This window comes from Muscardinus avellanarius (genome assembly GCF_963383645.1).
Source record: "Muscardinus avellanarius genome assembly, chromosome: X".
Taxonomy (NCBI): domain Eukaryota; kingdom Metazoa; phylum Chordata; class Mammalia; order Rodentia; family Gliridae; genus Muscardinus; species Muscardinus avellanarius.
Genome location: NC_137792.1, coordinates 2,601,276 through 2,608,620, shown reverse-complemented (window position 1 = coordinate 2,608,620; position 7,345 = coordinate 2,601,276).

Here is a 7,345-nt window from a genome sequence, read left to right as displayed (position 1 = left end):
TTCTGCGGCTATGACAGAAGACCTGAGAAAACCAGCTTATAAAAGAATAAAGGTTGCCAGGCGTGGTGGCGCACTCTTGTAATCCCAGCGCTTGGGAGGCTGAGACAGGAGGATCGCACAGGTTCGAAGCCAGCCTCAGCTACTTAGTGAGTAGCTTTAAGCTACTTAGTGAGACCCTGTTTCAAATAAAATTAAAAATAAATAGATCTGGAAGTGTAGCCCAAAGGTAGAAAGCCTCTGGGTTACATCCCCAGCACCAAAAAAAAAAAAAAAAAAAGAATGAAATTGGTTTTGGCTTAGGATTTCAGAGCTCAGTCCATGGTGGGCTGGCTCCATGGCTCTGGGCCCAAGGTAAGCAGAGAATCATGGCAGAAGAGTGGGGTGGAGGAAGAGTGGGGAAAGGGCAAGATGTACTCCATGAAGGAGGGTGTGGTCCTGGTGACCTACTTCCTCCAATGAGGTCCTGCCTCCTGTGGTTTCCACCACTGCCTGATGGTCCATTCAGCTTGGAATTCACCAATGGGTGAATCCACTGAGGGGGGGCGGAGTCTTCACGATCCAATCAGGTCCCAAAGCCTCACCTCAGATCAGTGCTACTCTGGGACCCAGCCTCCAACACATGAGCCTTTGGGGGCTCTCCAGAGCCAACCATAGCAATAATCTATCTTATCTGAACTTCAGGGTGTGTGTGTGTGTGTGTGTGTGTGTGTGTGTGTGTGTGTATGTGTGTGTTTGATGCTGAGAATTGAACCCAGGAGCATTCTCTCTCTGAGCTACACCCCCAGCCCTTTTTATTTTATATTTTGCCGAGGGTCTCGCTAAATTGCTGAGACTGGCCGTGAACCTGCGATCCTCCTGTCTCAGTCTTCCGAGGAATGGGATGCAGGGATGCACCGCCATGCTCAGATACTTTATGACACTTTTAAAATTAAGTGAGTCCAGCCCCCTCCTCTCAATTTAGTAGAAAATCAGACACTTAATTATCTCATCCAAAGTGTGTGACATCATTATCAAAGCTCCAGACTAGTTTCCAAATTTGTTCTAAGCCTGACTGATTTTACTACACTATCAGAATATCAGACTATATTATATTAATCTATATACATTGACCTATCCCCAGATTTTATTGTTGGGTTTCAGAAGATATGCAAAGTTTCCTTTTGAGGGTATTGTCATTCAATCTTATCATAAATACATTTTCCTGTGTATGTGTGTATATGTGTAAATGTGTGTGTTTGTGCATGTGTGTGTGTGTGTGTGTGTGTGTGTGTTACTGGGGATTGAACTCAGGTGTGTTCTACTTCTAAGCTATACCCCCAGCCAGATTTTTATTTTTTATTTTGAAACAGGATCTCATTAAGTTGCTGAAGGTCTCTGTGTTACTGGGGCTGGCTGCAAACCTGCAATCCTCCTGACTCAGCCTCCCAAGTACTAGGATTACAACCATGGGACATCATGCATGCGTATGTGTGAGTGTATGTGTGAGTGTGTGTGTGTGTGTGTGTGTGTGTGTGTGTGTGCGCGCGCATTGGAGATGGAGCCCAGAAACATTCTACTTTGGACCTACATCCCCAGCCCTATTTTATTTTTACTTTGAAACAGGGTCTTGCTAGGTTGATGAGAGTCTCACTACTTGCTGAGGCTGTCCTTGAACCTGTGATCCTCCTGTCTCCACCTCCCAAGTGCTAGGATGACATGCGTGTGTCATCACGCCCAGCTTAGACACATTTTTTTTTTGTGTGTGTGTGGTACTGGGGATGGAACCTACAGGCATTCTACATCCGAGCTATACCCCCAGCTCAATTTTTTATTCTTTTTCTTTTCCTTCTTTTTCTTTTTTCTTTTTTTAGTAATGGGGATGGAATTCAGAGGCATTCTACCTCTGAGCTACATTCCCAGCCCTATTTTTTATTCTTTATTTTGAAACCGGGTCTTACTGAATTGCAAAGGGCCTCACTAAGTAGTAGCTGAGGCTGGCTACAAACCGTGATTCTCCTGCCTCAGGCTCCCAAATGCTGAGATGACAAGCATGCAACACCATGCCCAGCTTCTGTCTACAGGTTTTAATGCATAAAGGTACAATTAAAATATTAAATTCAAGAGATCCTGTTTCAAAATAAAAGAATATAAATAGGACTGGTGATGTATCTTGGAGATAGAATGCTCTTGGGTTCCACCCCAGTGCTGAAAACACAAAATTAAATTCAGGCATGAGCCGGGCGTGGTGGCGCACGCTTGTCATCCCCGCACTTGGGAGGCAGAGACAGGAGGATCGTGCAGGTTCGAAGCCAGCCGCGCTGGTTTAAGAGACCCTGTTTCCAAATAAAAATATATAAAAAATAGGTCTGGGAGTGTAGCCCGGAGGTAGAAGGGCTTCCAGGAACCCCAGTACCACCAAAATAAATAACTAAATAAATAAAAATAAATTCAGGCATGAAATTACATAAATACTTTAGGCACACAGTATATAATTTGTGAACATATAAATACAAATTATGAGTACATATATAAATTATGACCATATATTTGAGTATATGAAGGTACTTATGAATATGTATTTGCTCAATTTGCATAAACGCTTAGCTTATAGAGACCTAATTTATCTATAGCAAATATTATATATGTATGTGTGAACAATTTTTGCATAAGCTTATTTATCTATAAACACTTAATTTATATGTATTATACATTCTATAAAAACAATCATACATGTTATAGATCATTGTAAATTATATAATATGCAATTAAATTATACTATATACAATTATATACATAGAGAAGGCAAATATATGTAATATACACTTAAGTTATTTTATTTTAATATTTGTTTGTTTATTTGTGGTGCTAGGGATGAAACCCACCCAGCACGTTCTGCATGGTAGGCAAGCGTTCTCCATTGAGCTGCACCCTGCCCCTTCACTTGTAGATATTACGTATTAAACAGAGTGAGTTATATGTAGTATGCAATTTATATATATTACACATTATGCATAAGTTAAGATATACTTAGAGATGCTTAATTTAATAAATTAACTATTAATTTTCATCAAACCAATAATTTAATAAATTGTGCATATATAGAGCTTAACATAAATTTTATATGTAAATATATGCAAATTAAGCAACTTTTTCTTATCATTATAGAATGACTGAATTGCAGGAAAAATTCTACTCTGGCACAAAACGGGCCAACTTTTGGGTACTTGAGCCTATGGGGATATTAGATAGAAGAGTGTTCCTAAAGCGAGCATTAAGTATGCACTCATGGCTTGCTTTTCTAACCGTTTGGTTAGGCGTTACAGAAACGCTTAACGGCCTCATCTTTATGGTCAGGAATGATTCTCACTGAACCTTCAGGCCATTCAAAAACAAGCAATTGATGACTTCTCTTTTCATTCATTTTGCCCGAGCTCTTTGCCTGGCGATGTGGGCAGGCAAACGTGAAAGTCTTGTCCAGATACATTCTACCTCCAAGCTATACCTGCTCGGTTTCTAGTACCACAAAAAAAGAGAGGAAAAAAGTAAAAAAAAAAAAAAAAAAAAAAAAAAAAAAGAAGAAGAAGGAAGGAAGGAAAGAAGGAAGGAAGGAAGGGAGGAAAAAAGGAAGGCATTATTATTATTATTATTATTATTATTATTATTATTATTATTATTTGGTGGTACTGGGGTTCCCGGAAGCCCTTCTACCTCTGGACTACACTCCCAGACCTATTTTACACTTTTTTTAATTTTTGGAAACAGGGTCTTTTAAGCCAGTGCGGCTGGCTTCGAACCTGCGTGATCCTCCAGTCTCAGCCTCCCAAGTACTGTGGGATTACAAGTGTGAGTTACCACACCGGCTCTTATTCTTTATGTTATTTTATTTATTTATTTATTTATTTATTTATTATTTTTTGTGGTACTGGAGTTCCTGGAAACCCTTCTACCTCTGGGCTACACTCCCAGACCCACTTTTATATTTTTATTTGGAAACTGGGTCTCTTAAGCCGGCATGGTTGGCTTCGAACCTGCGCCATCCTCCTGTCTCCACCTCCCAAGCGCGGGGATGACAAGTGTGCGCCACCACGCCCGGCTAGGCTTTTAATGAATAACCAGTTAACCCCTTTTTAAAAATATACTTCAATCACGTTATTTATTTTTATTATTTGTGTGTGTGTGTGTTTGTGTGTGTGTGTGTGTGTGTGTGTGTGTGTGTGTGGTACTGGGAGTGGAACCCAGAGGCCTTCTACCTCCAGGCTATACTTCCAGACCTTTTTTCTATTTTATTTGGAAACAGGGTCTCATTAAATTGCTGAGAGCCTCACTCAGTAGCTGAGGCTGGCTTCGAACCTGTGCCATCGTCCTATCTCCACCTCCCAAGCGCGGGGATGACAAGCGTGCGCCACCACGCCTGGCTAGGCTTTTAATGAATAACCAGTTAACCCCTTTTTAAAAATATACTTCAATCATGTTATTTATTTTTATTATATATTTTTTTGTGTGTGTGTGTTTGTGTGTGTGTGTGTGTGTGTGTATGTGTGTGTGTGTGTGTGTGTGTGTGTGTGTGTGTGTGTGTGTGTGTGTTACTGGGAGTGGAACCCAGAGGCGTTCTACCTCCAGGCTATACTTCCAGACCTTTTTTCAATTTTATTTGGAAACAGGGTCTCACTAAGTTGCTGAGAGCCTCACTCAGTAGCTGAGGCTGGCTTCGAACCTGTGCCATCGTCCTGTCTCTGCCTCCCAAGCGCGAGGATTACAAGCGTGCGCCACCATGCCCGGCTCAATCACTTTAAAATATCAGATGGAACCAAATCTCCCGGTTTCTGCCATCCATACCCCTTAAACTCTGTCTCTCAAGGCTGAGGTTTCCCCGGCGCTTTGCCTGCCTGTCCCGCCGCTGACAGCCACGTCCTGTGAATGCACACGAAATCAAGTCTCTTTTCCTTGCTTTAAGGGCGTCTGATTGGACGGGTCGGGAGGTTATGATTATTTTTCTCCCAGGGCCAAGATGAAATGAAATATTAAGTAGAGAAAGTCATCTAAGAGAGATTCCCCCAACATACTGGTTACACACAGACAAATAAATTACTGAGCCCAAGTTCCTTTTAGAAAGAGATGTGTTAGAGGAGTGGAAAGGGAAGAAAATCAATTCTGGTGGAGCCGATGAATGCCCCTTCTCAAGAGTTTCTGTTACCGTGAAGGCAGAAAGTGGCCATTTTTCTTTCTGAGACAACTTCTCCCTCCGTGTGTGAACCCTGCGGACTTTCTATATCAGGCCTTTTGGTCACTTGCCAAGTGCTTGGCTGTTGGGTGCATCCCGGAGGTAGAAGGGCTTCCAGGAACCCCAGTACCACAAAAAAAAAAAAAAAAAAAAAAACCCAGGAAGACTTGTCTCACCTGCATGCTGGATGCAAGCTGCAAAAACAAAAACAAAAACAAAATTCACGTAGGCCTCCACCATCTTGCAGTCCATTAAGATATATGACTACAATGCACCAATAAAAAATCACAAAGAAAATTTTTTTGGGGGGGTGAAAGAGCGAACACAGTCCCCCGCTACCACAAATTATGCAGTCGAGTTTCCCACATTTGGGGAAATCGCAGGGGTCAGCACATCCGGAGTGCAGTGGATGAGCCTCGCCCTGGGAAAACCACCTGCGTGATCATGGGATCTCTCCTGCCAGGTTAGTATGAAAATTAAAAAAAAAATTAAAAAAAGAATTAAGCAAAGTAAAACAAAACAAAACACAAAAAAAATCTCCCATAGGACAGTAGTAATGGAAGTTCTTAATCTGGATCCAATTTAGGCAATCTCTATAGAGTTAGGCGGGGAAATCTCCAGACCAAAACTTGAATTCTGATAGCTGGTAGCCACTATTTCTACACACATTGGCTTCCTGCTTCATAGTTAGACAGCTGTTGGGGGGGCTTCCTTCCTAGGGTGGTGGAAAGGGAGGAGGGGAGGAGGCGGAAAGAATAAGGCCACTTTCGCGGCACCTTTGTCCCCGCCGTGAAGGTCCTGGCTCCCTGCGGGCTGACAGCCCTGCTGTTGTCCTCCAGCATCCTGGAGGAGGCTGCCTGGGTGAGGGTGGCCGAGTGCTCCACCCGCGAGCATGCTAACTGTTGATTAAATACATAAACGTGTGCATGGCCAGGCTGACCCGCGAAACTCCAGCTTCTCCTCTGGGTATCTTCCATCTCTCCCTCATGGGCATTGTGTGCATGTTTCTCTCCTCCTTCTCCTCCTCTTTCTCCTCTTCCTCCTCCTCCTCCTCCTCCTCCTCCTCCTCTTTCTCCTCCTCCTCCTCCTCCTCCTCCTCCTCCTCCTCCTCCTCTTTCTCCTCCTCCTCCTCCTCCTCTTTCTCCTCCTCCTCCTCCTCCTCCTCCTCTTTCTCCTCCTCCTCCTCCTCCTCCTCTTCCTCTTTCTCCTCCTCCTCCTCTTTCTCCACCTCCTCCTCCTCCTCTTTCTCCTCCTCCTCTTTCTCCTCCTCCTCCTCCTCCTCTTTCTCCTCCTCCTCCTCCTCCTCCTCTTTCTCCTCCTCCTCCACCTCCTCCTCCTCCTCTTTCTCCTCCTCCTCTTTCTCCTCCTCCTCCTCCTCCTCTTTCTCCTCCTCCTCCTCCTCCTCCTCCTCTTTCTCCTCCTCCTCCTCCTCTTTCTCCTCCTCCTCCTCTTTCTCCTCCTCCTCCTCCTCTTTCTCCTCCTCCTCCTCCTCCTCCTCTTTCTCCTCCTCCTCCTCCTCTTTCTCCTCCTCCTCCTCTTTCTCCTCCTCCTCTTTCTTCTTCTTCTCCTCCTCCTCCTTCTCTTCCTCCTCTTTGTAGTCATAGTCATCTTCCTCATCTTCCTTCTCCTCTTTCTCCTCCTCCTTCTTCTTCCCCCTCCTCTTCTTATTCTCCTTCCTTCCTTCCCTACTTCTTATCCCTTCCTGCCTTCCTTCCTTTCTTTCTCCTCCTTCTTCCTTCTTCCCCTTCCTTTTTCTTCTTACTTTTCCTTCTCCCCCTTCTTATCCCTTTTTTCCTCCTCCTTCTTTCTTTTTCCTCCTCCTCCTTCTTCCTCCTCCTCCTTCCTTCCTCCCCCCTCCTCCTTCTTCCTTCTTCCCTCTTCCTCCATTTTCTTCTGACTTTTCCTCTTCTTTCTCCTCCTCTTCTTCCTTCCTTCTTTCTTTTCTTCCCTCCTTCCTCTTTCTTCCTTCCCTCCTTCCTTCTTCCTTCTCCTCCTTCCTTCCTCCCCCCTCTTCCTTCTTCCTTCTTCCCTCTTCCTCCATTTTCTTCTGACTTTTCCTCTTCTTTCTCCTCCTCTTCTTCCTTCCTTCTTTCTTTTCTTCCCTCCTTCCTCCTTCTTCCTTCCCTCCTTCCTTCTTCCTTCTCC